Here is a 16469-nt window from a genome sequence, read left to right on the forward strand (position 1 = left end):
GTGACACACACACACACACAAGCACCTTACTAATGTTTAGATGGTCAGTGTCCTCAAATCCTCACAGCAATGCTCTATCTAGTTCAAAGCCTTCCCATCAGAGAAGAAGCTGTTACTGCATCAAACATGAGACACAGCTCCCGCTGATTACACTTCGTTACGCAGTTGTCTTTAAACTTTTGTCCATGTACTGTGCTGTGTTATGGATGGATCATGTCGCTGCTGAGTTGTCTGGCAGCCTTTTCTGATTCTGTTGAGCTCTGTGTTATTTCATTGTGTGTGTGTGTGTGTGTGTGTGTGTGTGTGTGTGTGTGTGTGTGTGTGTGTGTGTGTGTGTGTGTGTGTGTTTGAATAGCACTCTTATGGGTCTGCATTCTTCACTCCTCAATGGAATGTTTACAGAGCGGTTTACAAGCTCAGTGATGCCTGCACACACACTCTCTCTCTCTCTCTCTCTCTCTCTCTCTCTCTCTCTCTCTCTCTCTCTCTCTCTCTCTCTCTCTTGCTGGTACGGATATCTTATTCAGCTCTTTATGGGATGTGTGTGTGTGTGTGTGTTTGTTGGTGGCCCCCCAGTGCAGTTCTATAGAGGACATGGTTTCTAAAGGGATCAGAGGGAAACAGCAGCACTGTGGGGGGAAACAAGCTCCTTAGTCCTGGGGAGAAAATAACCCCACTCCCCACCCCCCATCCACAGAGCACAGAGCCAACAAGACATTTCATTTACTACGAGCTGTGGCAGCTCCAGGGTGTGGATACTGTAGGAACAACTGTTAACACACAACAACAGCATTGGTCTGACACTCTCATCCACACTGACTCACAGTTTTAAACCTGTTACAGCCTTAGGGATATCACTCTTTTGTTTTTTTTAGTATAGTTGCTGTTGCCTAAGATGGGCACTGAACCCAGCCATCTGTGAGGGGGCAGCTGTAGCTATGTTCACATTCATAGATTTTCACATTTCTCATTAAGCGTAGTGAGCTAAGGCAGTGAGCATCACATGCATCGTGTACTTAGTATAGACCGGAGAGAGAGAGAGAGAGAGAGAGAGAGCTCCAGTATGAACTGGGAGAGAAGGAGGAGCTGATCACACACGCAGCCAAATACGTGACAGACTGCCACAACCTGAGGGACAACCAGTGTGGTCAGTCAACAGTGTAAATAATTATTACTGATTATTACTGATTATTAATGATTATTATATATATGTGTGTGTCTCCATGCTCTTATTTTCCTTTTCTTATTTGATTATCAGTAATCTTGTAAATATCATTTCCTGTTGTTGTAATTGTAACTGTATCTATATGTTTATGTATTTTCTGTAATATGCTTTAGCAACAGTGTATTGTATTACATTCACGCCAATAAAGCACTGCTGAACTGAACTGAGAGAGAGAGAGAGAGAGAGACAGAGAGAGAGAGAGAGAGAAATGGAGAGAGAGAGAGAGAGAGAGAGAGAGAGAGAGACAGAGAGAGAGACAGAGAGAGGGGGGGTGAGAGAGAGAAGAGAGAGAGAGAGAAATGGAGAGAGAGAGAGAAATGGAGAGAGAGAGAGAGAGAGAGAGAGAGAGAGAGACAGAGAGAGAGAGAGAGAGAGAGAGACACAGAGAGAGAGAGAGACAGAGAGAGAGAGAGAGAGAGAGAGAGAGAGAGAGAGAGAGAGAGATGAAGAGAGAGAGAGAGAGAGAGAGAGACAGAGAGAGACAGAGAGAGAGAGAGACAGAGAGAGAGAGAGAGACAGAGAGACAGAGAGAGAGAGAGAGAGAGAGAGAGAGAGAGAGATGAAGAGAGAGAGAGAGAGAGAGACAGAGAGAGACAGAGAGAGAGAGAGACAGAGAGAGAGAGAGAGAGAGAGAGAGAGAGAGAGAGAGGAGGACTAAAGGAATCCAGAGAACACGTCAAAATGTCCAAACTGCATTAGAATAAATTACTCACAACTACAAAACATTGGAATGTAATCAGATACAGAAGATAACATTGCTATAGTTCTCCTGTTCATTTGATTATTTACAAGATCACCACCTCCTTCCGTCCTCAGTCAGACTGCTCTATTCCAGCTGAGGTGTGTCTGGACATATCCTATTCCCTTTGAGCTGGATTATTAATAAATAATTAGTCTGCATGTAAAATTAGCTACAGTTATCCCCTACCCTCACAAATCAAACTCATTGAAAAGACGACTTTTCCAAAGATCAGACGACTGAAGAGTTTTGAGGTCTGGTTGAGAGGTGAAAGGTGAAAGATGATCTCTGTAACAAGTGGTTGAAGAGTGGTAAATGGTCCAAAATGCTATCTCCATTGGGCTAAATTCAGACCAAATCAGTTTCAAAATCTCAAAATCAATGTATTTATTTGGCGTAAAGTTAGATAGTGTGTGTGCGGTTTGCTACACAGCATTTGCTGAGTTCTAGCGCAGAAACAAATACACCATTTGTTCACCTTTTTCTTGGACTTGTGCTAACAGTTAGCACGGTGTTAGCTACAAATAAAAATCACACCTCACTCTGTGACACCATACATTTTCACATCTCTTACTGGAAGGCGGCCTGGAGCCGACTCGGACACCAAGTCATTTTGGACCCTGTCTGCTCACTCACTCATTCATTCATTCATTCATTCATTCATTGTCTGTAAGCGCTTATTCAGTTCAGGGTCGCGGTGGGTCCAGAGTCTTCCCAGAATCACTGGGCGCCTGTTCATTTACTCATCAAGGAACTCAGATTTTTCATTAATTCCTGGGTTCATTTTCAGGGCACAAGGCAGGATTACACCCTGGACATAAAAATCACACACTCACCCAGTCACTCACACACTCACCCAGTCACTCACACCTGTGGAGAGTTCACACACTCACCCAGTCACTCACACACTCACCTAGTCAATTACACCCGTGGACAGTTTCACACACTCACCCAGTCACTGACACACTCACCCAGTCACTCACACCTGTGGAGGGTTCACACACTCACCTAGTCACTCACACCTGTGGACAGTTTCACACACTCACCCAGTCACTCACACACTCACCTAGTCAATTACACCTGTGGACAGTTTCACACACTCACCCAGTCACTGACACACTCACCCAGTCACTCACACCTGTGGACAGTTTCACACACTCACCCAGTCACTGACACACTCACCCAGTCACTCACACACTCACCCATTCACTTGCACACTCACCCGGTCACTCACACATTCACATAGTCACTCACACCAGAGGACAGTTTCACACACTCACCCATTCACTCGCACACTCACACATTCACCCAGTCACTCACACACTCACCCAGTCACTCACACATTCACCCAGTCACTCACACCTGTGGACAGTGTTACACAGCCACTCCACCTACCAACGTGTGTGTTTAGACTGTGGGAAAAACACGAGCAAAAGGAGGAAACCCACACAGACACAGAGAGAACACACCAAACTCCTCACAGACAGTGACCCGAGGAGAGGATCCCACCCAGGACCCGAGACCCTGGAGCAGTGTGAGAGAGACAGGGCCTACAGCGCCACCATGCTGCCCGGCCGAGATTTCACATCCAAAACAACTAAAGCCATGATACAAGGTTTTGATGATGTATAAAACTGTACACAGGGTATTTCAAAGACCTACAAATAGGATTAGCACGCAGACTAATTGGGCCAAGCTCATTTTCCAGGATCCAGGAATGTTTACGGGCCTTTCTTTTCTTTCATGAGATGGATATATCTCCACATAATTAAACACAGGGCCCTGAACCTGCAGCCCACAGACGGAGAGCATGTAAAACCTTGTAGGCAGAGGCCATTGTGTGTTACAGCCAAGTCCCACAGTGAGTGGAAACTCTCAGATGATGGGGTGTGTGTGTGTGTGTGTGTGTGTGTGCCCCCCACAGAACGTGAGTAAGTCTGGAGAGCAGGAACAACAACAACAAGAAAAAAACGGGGCTTTGCTTTGTAGTGCTGCCAGTGGGCCACTGGCTGGCTTTGTTTTGGGCAGGGGACACGTGGTGTGTTTGTGGCGGAGGGGGTGGTGTAGATTGTTAGACGGTTAGTGGGGCTGTGTGTGTATCATCCAGACCGGGCCACATACACTCATTCAAACCTGTGTGTGTGGATCTCCTTTTGCTTTGGGCTTCTGACTCTGCATAAACACACACACACACACACACACACACACACACACGTCACTGAGGTTAATATCAGGAGGTTTGTATTTGGGGTGTGTGGGGGTGGTGGGGTTGGGGGTTGCCCCACCCTCTTTCCTCCATCCTCCCTCACTCCCTCCTCCCCCTCCTGGGAAAACAGCGACAACAAATTAGCCTTCTTTTATGTCAGGGCCTAAGGACGACACTTGGACAGGCCCGAGATTGTCCTCGTGGGTTCCCATGAACCTCACTAACCTTCCCTTTCAGCCGCCAAGGAAGCGGCCATTGTGCCAGCACCTGTTTCTGTGGAAATTGGTAAAATGATGGCTTTGTTAGGCATCGCCCCGGCAACCAGGAGAAAGGAGCAAGGAGGAGGGGGAGGGAGGGGGAAGGAGCGAAGGGGGTATGGTGAGGTTGGTGGTGGTGGGGGGGGTCCATATGTGTATGTGTGTGTGTGTAAGGGTCCTTGCAGAGGGAGAAGAGGTACGGGGCGTGCCTCATTGCCCCTGCAGGGGATTATAGCACAGCCTCCTCTCAGCTGAGCTTGTTGGAGGTTAATCCATTTCACTGGACACTGTTGTGACCTTGATCTTTGGCCGAGATGTGATTGGCTCACTTTGGGCACACGTAGCTTTGTCATTCTGGGCTTGGACTAAATATTTATTGCCTTCCTTTATCTGAGATGCTTTATTTTACTGGTTTTACAGACACAGACCTCTTCATTTCCCACAGTATCAGTTCTATCTGTGTGGTTTCGACAGAAGCCGGAGGTTCACCAAAGGAACATTTTATTGCTCAAAGGTTGCTCTGCTCCTAAATTTCTTATAAAGGCTTATAAATGGTTTATAAGTGAGGTGGTAAAGTCATTAAAAGTCATTTATAATCATTTATAACACTTAGATAGAAGGGGTAACAGTGACCTGTTATTTGCCAAATAGTGAACCCATATCCATCTACACTATTAAGCTTAGATCTTGCCAGATACTGACCTTACGTTGTCTTCTCCATCAGTCGACGTTAGCCCTGTCAGCTCCAGCATGCCTTTATTAAGTTTAACCATTTCACCACCACGTTTAATCAGTTCACCATCGCTAGAAAGTCTCTTTAAACACTGATGATGATGTGAAATGACCACATTCACACTCTCGGGTCTTAATCTTTACGTCGACATTTTCAGTAAGTTCTCTTACGTTTTCACTATGAGACAAAAAGTGAAGTACCTATCTCCCTTTTTATCTCTACATGAGATAATTGCTGATTATTGCTGACCATTAAAGTGTTTACACCCGAATTAATAGACTTTTAATAAACACATTTTAAACCATTTATGAGTGTAGTCCGCACAGTGAGACAAAAATGAGACATGAGACGAAGACAGAGATGAAGGAGAGACTAGGATTCAGTTCATGTGGCAAATCTTTACTGAGGTCTCCACTACAGCTCCAGAGAAGACACACGTGAGATCACTGAGGGTTTTATATAAGAAGATGAAGATAAGAATGTGTGAGCAGCAGGAGACGTAAGGTGAAGTCTCCTTTGCTTCTCCTTCTGATCTCATTATTGTTTCAGAGAAAGTGCAAAGATATCCTCTTATAATTTTGTTTTTCCTCTGGGTGTTTTAACTTTTTACTGGACACTGTTTTGTCCTCGATCTTTGAAAGAGGTGTGACTTGCTCGGGCACATGCTCACGCCTCTGTCCTTGAGTTGGGATAAATACTAAACAGACTGCATCATCTGCCACGTCTCACTCGGTCTCAGTATCCATGTCTCACCAAGTCACATGATGCTAGAACAAGGCTAAAACATGTTCCCGTCAAAACAAGTGAAACTGACATTTAACAACATCAGCTCAATGCGCTTGGAGGAGAACACTCAGTCCTCATTTCTGTGAAGTTTACTGATAAACACCCAGACTGGCCAAAGAACTGAAGAGACATCAGTTCAGATTCTGAAATCTAAACATGGACTAAATTCAGAGCCCCCCCACCCACACCTGTGGACAGTTTCACACACTCACACACTCACACCTGTGGACAGTGTCACACACTCACCCGGTCACTCACACTCACACCTATGGACAGTTTCACACACTCACCCGGTCACTCACACACTCACACCTGTGGACAGTTTCACACACTCACCCAGTCACTCACACACTCACACCTGTGGACAGTTTCACACACTCACCCAGTCACTCACACACTCACACCTGTGGACAGTTTCACACACTCACCCAGTCACCCACACACTCACACCTGTGGACAGTGTCACACACTCACCCAGTCACTCACACACTCACATCTGTGGACAGTGTCACACACTCACCCAGTCACTCACACACTCACACCTGTGGACAGTTTCACACACTCACCCGGTCACTCACACACACACCTGTGGACAGTTTCACACACTCACCCGGTCACTCACACACTCACACCTGTGGACAGTTTCACACACTCACCCGGTCACTCACACACTCACACCTGTGGACAGTTTCACACACTCACCCAGTCACTCACACACTCACACCTGTGGACAGTTTCACACACTCACCCAGTCACCCACACACTCACACCTGTGGACAGTGTCACACACTCACCCAGTCACTCACACACTCACACCTGTGGACAGTGTCACACACTCACCCAGTCACTCACACACTCACACCTGTGGACAGTGTCACACACTCACCCAGTCACTCACACACTCACACCTGTGGACAGTTTCACACACTCACCCAGTCACTCACACACTCACACCTGTGGACAGTTTCACACACTCACCCAGTCACTCACACACTCACACCTGTGGACAGTTTCACACACTCACCCAGTCACTCACACACTCACACCTGTGGACAGTTTCACACACTCACCCAGTCACCCACACACTCACACCTGTGGACAGTGTCACACACTCGCCCAGTCACTCACACCTGTGGACAGTTTCACACACTCACCCAGTCACTCACACACACACACCTGTGGACAGTGTCACACACTCACCCAGTCACTCACACACACACACCTGTGGACAGTTTCACACTCACCCAGTCACCCACACACTCACACCTGTGGACAGTGTCACACACTCACCCAGTCACTCACACACTCACACCTGTGGACAGTTTCACACACTCACCCAGTCACTCACACACTCACACCTGTGGACAGTTTCACACACTCACCCAGTCACCCACACACTCACACCTGTGGACAGTGTCACACACTCACCCAGTCACCCACACACTCACACCAGTGGACAGTGTCACACACTCACCCCGTCACTCACACACTCACACCTGTGAACAGTTTCACACACTCACCCAGTCACTCACACACTCACACCTGTGGACAGTTTCACACACTCACCCAGTCACTCACACACTCACACCTGTGGACAGTTTCACACACTCACCCAGTCACTCACACACTCACACCTGTGGACAGTTTCACACACTCACCCAGTCACCCACACACTCACACCTGTGGACAGTTTCACACACTCACCCAGTCACTCACACACTCACACCTGTGGACAGTGTCACACACTCATCCAGTCACTCACACACTCACACCTGTGGACAGTTTCACACACTCACCCAGTCACTCACACACTCACACCTGTGGACAGTTTCACACACTCACCCAGTCACCCACACACTCACACCTGTGGACAGTGTCACACACTCATCCAGTCACTCACACACTCACACCTGTGGACAGTGTCACACACTCATCCAGTCACCCACACACTCACACCTGTGGACAGTTTCACACACTCACCCAGTCACTCACACACTCACACCTGTGGACAGTGTCACACACTCATCCAGTCACTCACACACTCACACCTGTGGACAGTTTCACACACTCATCCAGTCACTCACACACTCACACCTGTGGACAGTGTCACACACTCATCCAGTCACTCACACACTCACACCTGTGGACAGTTTCACACTCACCCAGTCACCCACACACTCACACCTGTGGACAGTGTCACACACTCACCCAGTCACTCACACACTCACCCAGTCACTCACACACACCTGTGGACAGTTTCACACACTCACACAGTCACTCACACACTCACCCAGTCAATCACACACTCACACCTGTGGACAGTGTCACACACTCACCCAGTCACTCACACACTCACACCTGTGGACAGTGTCACACACTCACCCAGTCACTCATACACACTCACACCTGTGGACAGTTTACACAGTCACTTACACACACACACACCTGTGGACAGTTTCACAAACTCACCCAGTCACTCACACACACACACCTGTGGACAGTGTCACACACTCACCCAGTCACTCACACACACACACCTGTGGACAGTGTCACACACTCACCCAGTCACTCATACACACTCACACCTGTGGACAGTTTACACAGTCACTCACACACACACCTGTGGACAGTTTCACAAACTCACCCAGTCACTCACACACACACACCTGTGGACAGTGTCACACACTCACCCAGTCACTCACACACACACACCTGTGGACAGTGTCACACACTCACCCAGTCACTCATACACACTCACACCTGTGGACAGTTTACACAGTCACTCACACACACACACACACCTGTGGACAGTGTCACACACTCACCCAGTCACTCACACACTCACCCAGTCAGAGAGTGAAGCTTTTTGAAGCTGATACTAATGAATCCCACACTGTTTCATTTCATTTTACTCCAGTAATTATTTCATCCCTTTAAACTTTTACATGACCCACCGCGACCCTGAATTGGATTAGCGGTTACAGATAATGAATGAATGAATGAATAAACTTTTACATGAGTTAATGTGACTTCACATTATAGTGTTCCATGTGTACACAGGTTTGTGTGTTATTTACATGCAAGTGTTATGCATTTTTTAATGTTGACTCCTCAGCATCTGCTAACTCACATCACCTTATATGTAGCTACCCCCCCCCCCCCCCCCTTAAAGATTTAATCATTTAATTATTGTCTGTATTACGATAGCATGTCATACACATCCTAAAAACTCACCAGAACTCTGATATCATGACTCACTAAATGGCTGTATACTTATACAAGTGGCAGAAGTAGATTCCGTGCCATGAGCTCACTGCAGACGAGGGTCTGAGAGACAAATCCGGAACCCATGGCTCGTTTGGAAGCTCTGTATGATGTTGCACGACACTCCCAGCAGATGGCAATCATTTATCAGCTCTGACCGAGCAGTGTCTGTGAAGAACATCCACCTCCGCGAGCCTCTAACATCACAACAATTCAGTCTCAGAGCATGCAGAGCTTCTGTTTCATTCGAAACATTGTATGTTTATTATGTCCACGGTTTCTGGACTGAAGATACCTTCCCATTCAAATGTGCTGAACATCCCTGGTCATGTTTGGAACACACATTTTGGTGAGGAGTGAAGAAACAGCACTGTCTTCTCCCTCAACATCCACGGCTGATGTATGCTTGCGCAAGGCATCCAATCCCCAACTGCTCCCCTGGTGCTGGGATGGCTGCCTGCCCCTCTGTGTGTGTGTGTGTGTGTGTGTTCACTGACACAGATCTGAGGCATTTTATTTTTCAGTGTTGTAATTTTTAAAGTTCAACCAACAACAGCAAAGTGATTGCAAATTCATTGCAAGGCTTTAACCTGTGGCCCGAGGTTGCTGTTTCACCTCCTGTCCCCTGTGAACCTTGTGGTGTGTAGCTGAGAATCTGTGTGTGTTTGGTGTGTATAGACCACATTCACACAAAGCTAGACACTCCTATACCTCTTTCACACAGTTTCTGAAGAAACTCCAGAGTCTCGGGTCAGGAGATGTCCCGGAGCGGGAGATTTTCAGCGTGAGACACGCTCTCTCCGCGGGAGATGAAACAGGTGCTTTAGGCCTGGGGGCGGAGCCTGTGCAGTGCGTGCAGGAGGAACTCCGGAAGGTTTCCCGCTCCGTTCTCACATGCCCTGCCTCAGGCTTCACCCAGAGACTTTATTAGTGTCTGTGTGGGTTTCCTCCGGGTGACTGTCTGTGAGGAGTGTGGTGTGTTCTCCCTGTGTCTGCGTGGGTTTCCTCCGGCTGAATGTCTGTGAGGAGTGTGGTGTGTTCTCCCTGTGTCTGTGTGGGTTTCCTCCGAGTGACTGTCTGTGAGGAGCGTGGTGTGTTCTCCCTGTGTCTGCGTGGGTTTCCTCCGGGTGACTGTCTGTGAGGAGCGTGGTGTGTTCTCCCTGTGTCTGTGTGGGTTTCCTCCGGGTGCTCCGGTTTCCTTCCACAGTCCAAAAACACACGTTGGTAGATGGATTGGTGATTTAAAATTGTCCATAGGCGTGTGTGAGTGACTGAGTGTGTGTGTGTGTGTGTCGTCCTGTTAGGGCATATTCCTGCCTTGCACCTAGTGATTCCGGGAAGGCTCCGGACCCACCATGACCCTGACCTGGATAAGGGCTACAGACAATGAATGAATGAATGAATAAATTTATAGTGAGGACAATGCTATTGTCAGCACTTGTAATTCACACTCCGACCACCAGGAGGTGCAGCAAAAACAGAGAATTGTGAAAATGAGTCAGAAAACCAAGGAGGGAAAGAATTTACTGTACATTATTCTAAAATGGGCCAAGTCTCTCTCTCCCTCTCTCTCTCTCTCACACACACACACACACACACACACATTCTTTTATCTTGTCCCTTGCTTCTCATCCTTTACTCTCTCACTCCTTTTTCGCCATCCTCTTTCTAATCTTCTGTAGTTCTAGGTCTTGTTTATTGTCTTCTACCCTCTCTCTCTCTATCACTCTCTCTCTCTCTCTCTCTCTCTCTCTCTCTCTCTCTCTCTCTCTCTCTCTCTCTCTCCCCTCTGGTTTAATAAAGGTCTTTACTGCACACTGTTGTTTCCACAGGTTTTATGGTGTTTGCGGTTATGGTCTCAGTGGAGATGTTTACTCTCCCGTGCGGCCGAGGCCTGCGGCTACCTCCCAGACTGACCGCCCGAGTACATCTCCATCACTGATACAAGCCCAGCGGACCCTGCCATCGTCGTGTGACAGTCACCTGCCGTTATACTTCAGTCACACGTTGTCGTCCTTTTCCTTCTCCCTTCCCCTCATTTTCTCTCACAGACCATTTGAAACACCTCTGAGGTGCAGCAGGAGACTCGGCCGCAGTCATGAGCTCTTCAGCAGATGGGCCCTGCTCCTGAGAAACAGTCACATAAAGGTTTTGTTTCTCTCTCTCTCTCTCTCTCTCTCTCTCTCTCTCTCTCTCTCTCTCTCTCTCTCACACACACACACACACACACACACACACACAGGTACATGGAGCACACCTTTGTGAGTCGAGGTGCTGACAGGACCACACGTATCGTCTTGCAGAAAATGGCTGGAATGGCTGTAAACATTTATTTCAACAGCGACCAAAACTGCTCCATTTCAAACTGTGTTTCTCCACCTGAGAGCAATAATAAACACATCCGGGCCAGGCCGGCATTCCAGCGAGAAAAAACACGCAAATATCTCTGCAGATGAGCACTCAGAGATACACACATGTTCTGGGAGTTTTAAAGAAACAGATCCACTCAAGCTCAGCAGGTCCGGGCCAGGACTCCCGTAAAAGCTGCCGGAGTTGTGGGCCAACAGAGGGCGCTGTCCCTGTGGTCTGTGTGGATCCCCAATGCCTGGGCGCAGTGACAGGGACACTGTACTGAATAAACAGACCTCTCCTACAGATGAGATGTAAAACTGAGGCCCTGAGGTCATTAAATAACCCTGAGAGTGTCATGGTGTGACCCCGATATCGGGCTAAATGTTACTTTAAAGGAAAAAGAAAACAAAATAAATCCCTTGCTCAGTGTATGTTCACATTAATGGGAGCCCACCAACCCACACACTGTGAAACAAGACCACCCACAGTTAGTCAGAACACATAGGATAAAACGAGTTGTTCTGAATCTGCTCCACTTCCAACATGCGGAGACTTTAGAATGGCCCCGCCCCCTCGTCTGAGTCTGTCCAATCACAGCGCTGGATCTGTATTTACGCAAGAGCACAAAGACAAGGTAAAACGCAGCAAAGCAGACACAACGAGCGCGGAGAAATAAGAGAAAGAGAATGGAGAAGAAAGAGAAAACAGCTAAAAAACCTTCTGCTCCTCGCTCCTCACTGCTGTGCGCTCGGAGTCTGGGTGAACAGCGAGTGGCTCATTATCATTTAAAGGAACAGGCGTTCCTTTAACAGGCAGAACTTTGCATCCCCTTTAAGGTGGACCCTTTGTGGATATCTTGATCCTAATGTAACAAGTACAAGTGCAGAATGTTAGCTATTGGAAGCCTTACACTAGATGTGGAAGATTTCTGTGAGGATTTAATGGCAGTCAAGAGCGCTTTAGTGAGGTCAGGTGCTGATGTTGGTTGATTAGTCCTGTTAGTTGATTTATTTTAATGTGGTTGAGTGCCAGAATTCAGCATGCGACATCAGTACCTGACCTCACTAACGCTGAGATCTGCACTGTTTACATGCACACTGACCCCCTGTGTCTGTATTTCAGAATTCTAACTTTTGACATAATATAGTGACTGCTGGCTACCATTAAATATTACAATTGTCATTTTAGTCAACAAAAATGTGTAATATGTATCAGATATCAACACACACACACACACACACACACACACACAGCCGACTGTCATTCATCTTCTCCATGTCATTATATCCACTCGACTAAGTGGCAGTGCCATGAAAACACAGGCTCCTGGAACTGCTGCGTCCTGATCTGCAGTTATACCCTTCTCCTCTGTGTAGGGAGTTCAGTGATCAGTTTCCACGGCAACCTCTCAGTATTCAGAATTAGAATTCAGTGATTCTATAGAGTCTACAAACTTTCAGCACTTTCAGCATGTAGTGTGTGTGTGTGTGTGTGTGTGTGTGTGTGTGTGTGTGTGTGTGTCTTTCTATGCATGCATGTATATGTGTTTGCATCTGTGTGTGGTGAGTGGTCCCACCCATGTTTGTTCTGCCAACAGCAGTCTGCTCTCGCAGTGAATGTGGACCTCACACAGCGCTCAGCTTCCGACACTCTGTGTGTGTGTGTGTGTGTGTGTGTGTGTGTGTGTGTGTGTGTGTGTGTGTGTGTGTGTGTGTGTGTGTGTGTGTGTGTGAGAGGCTGGCAGTCACCCTCAGGCAGAGAGAGGAAATTTGGAGGAGCTTCGGAGGAACTGCCAGAACAGCCCGAAGCCCAGCCACAAACACAATCAAAACAATCACACACACACACACACACACACACACACACACTAAACAGTGACATCTTATTAAATGAGAACATTTTAAATCCAGCCTGTTCCTGTAATGTTCATCATTTACGAATGATAGCTTTGCTATTAAGGATTATTAAATAAAATCTATATCATCAATAAATAATTATTTTTATGACAATTAAATACGATTATAATATTCATAATAATATTAGAATTAGTCCAAAAACATATCACAGTTAATTTATTAAATGAATAAATTAATACTAATAAGATCTTGGGTGAAGTAAGTTGTTAATGTTATTAACCACTGAGACATTGTAACTGTAAAACTTGGGTGTAATATCACTGAATACAATAATGCTACAGAGATATTACTGAGACAATATAGAGATATTACTGAGACAATACAGAGATATTACTGAGACACTACAGACATATTAAAGAGGCACTACAGAGATATTAAAGAGACACTACTGAGATATTTAGGAGACACTACAGAGATATTAAAGAGACACTACAGATATATTAAAGAGACACTACAGAGATATTAAGGAGACACTACAGAGATATTAAAGAGATACTGCATAGATATTAAAAAGACACTACAGAGATATTAAAGAGACACAACAGACGTATTAAAGAAACACTACAGAGATGTAAGAGACACTACAGAGATGTTAAAGAGACACTACAGATATATTAAGGAGACACTACAGAGATATTAAAGACATACTGCATAGATATTAAAGAGACACTAAAGACATATTCAAAAGACACTACAGACATATTCAAAAGACACTACAGAGATATTAAAGAGGCACTACAGAGATATTAAAGAGATACTACAGAGATATTATGGAGACACTACAGAGATATTAAAGAGGCACTACAGAGATATTAAAGAGATACTACAGAGATATTATGGAGACACTACAGAGATATTAAGGAAACACTACAGAGATATTAAAGATATACTAAAGACATATTAAAGAGACACTACAGACATATTAAAGAGACACTACAGAGATATTAAAGAGATAGTACAAAGATATTAAAGAGACACTACATATATATTAAAGAGACACTACAGAGATATTAAAGAGATAGTACAAAGATATTAAAGAGACACTACATATATATTAAAGAGACACTACAGAGATATTAAAAAGATATTACAGAGATATTAAAGAGACACTACAGAGATATTAAAGAGACACAACAGAGATATTAAAGAGATACTACAAATATATTAAAGAGATACTACAAATATATTAAAGAGATACTACAGAGATATTAAGGAGACACTACAGAGATATTAAAGAGATACTACAGAGATATTAAAGAGATACTACATAGATATTAAAGACACACAACAGACATATTAAAGAGACACTACAGAGATATTAAAGAGATACTACAGAGATATTAAGGAGATACTACAGAGATATTAAAGAGACACTACAGAGATATTAAAGAGATACTACAGAGATATTAAGGAGACACTACAGAGATATTAAAGACACACTACAGAGATATTAAAGAGATACTACAGAGATATTAAAGAGACACTACAGAGATATTAAAGATTCACTACAGAGGTATTAAAGAGATACTACAGAGATATTAAAGAGACACTAGAGAGATATTAAAAAGACACTACAGAGATATTAAAGAAACACTACAAAGATATTAAAGAGACACTACAGAGATATTACAGAGACACTACAGAGATATTACAGAGACACTACACACATATTAAACAGACACTACAGAGATATTAAAAAGATACTACAGAGATATTAAAGACACACTACAGAGATATTAAAGAGACACTACAGAGATATTAAAGATACACTACAGAGATATTAAAGAGACACTACAGAGATACTACAGAGATATTAAAGAGACACTACAGAGATATTAAAGAGATACTACAGAGCTATTAAGGAGATACTACAGAGATATTAAAGAGACACTACACAGATATTAAAGAGATACTACAGAGATATTAAGGAGACACTACAGACATATTAAAGAGATACTACAGAGATATTAAAGAGACACTAAAGACATATTAAAGAAACACTACAGAGATACTACAGAGATATTAAAGAGACACTACAGAGATATTAAAGAGATCCTACAGAGATATTAAAGAGACACTACAGAGATATTAAAGAGATACTACAGAGATATTAAAGAGACACTACAGACATATTAAAGATACACTACAGAGGTATTAAAGAGATATTACAGAGATATTTAAAGAGACACAACAGAGATATTAAAGAGACACGACAGAGCGTGGGTTTCCTCCGGGTGCTCTGGTTTCCTCCCACACTCCAAAAACACACATTGGTAGGTGGATTGGAGACTAAAAAGTGTTAGTAGGTGTGAATGTGTGAGTGAATATGTGAATGTGTGTCGCCCTGTAAAGGATTGGTGCCCCTTTCAGGGTGTGTTCCCGCCTTGCACCCAGTGATTCTGGGTAGGCTCCGGACCCACCACCAACAAAGTTTACAGACAGTGAATTAATACATTATAGTGATATTACGTTCTGACAGATGTTGTTTGATTGCTCTTTACTGTGGGAGACCTCCATCACACTCAGAGTGATTTTGAAAGCACCCCAGGTTTGTAGTTCTATTTGAAAAAGACTTAACACTGAACCTCTGTCCAAAGTGTTTGAAGCTATATGACTCTAATTCTGTAATTGCTGTCGTTCAGGGCTTCATGACCTCATTTCATGTTCTCCTTTCATCTCGGAGCGCTTCCAGCGACAGGAGAGATTCATTAAGTGTTCATTGGAATTTGATTCATGACGAATTACTTTGGGGCTTGTTTACGTTTTGCTTTTAAACCGACACCACCCTCACACGCACCCACCCCACGTGCACGCCATATTTGTATAGACTTGGATATTTTTTTAAGCTGTTATTTATTTTCACTCTGTATTAATCACACAGTCTGAATTACTTCAACAGACTCTGTCCAGGAGCAACAGGTATCAGCAGATTAAGACACCTAGTGCAGTGAAGGGGTCTACAGTGCAGGAGGCATGTCGTCAGGATGCAAA

This window comes from Hoplias malabaricus, chromosome 9, assembly GCF_029633855.1.
Source record: "Hoplias malabaricus isolate fHopMal1 chromosome 9, fHopMal1.hap1, whole genome shotgun sequence".
NCBI classification, from domain to species: Eukaryota; Metazoa; Chordata; class Actinopteri; order Characiformes; family Erythrinidae; genus Hoplias; species Hoplias malabaricus.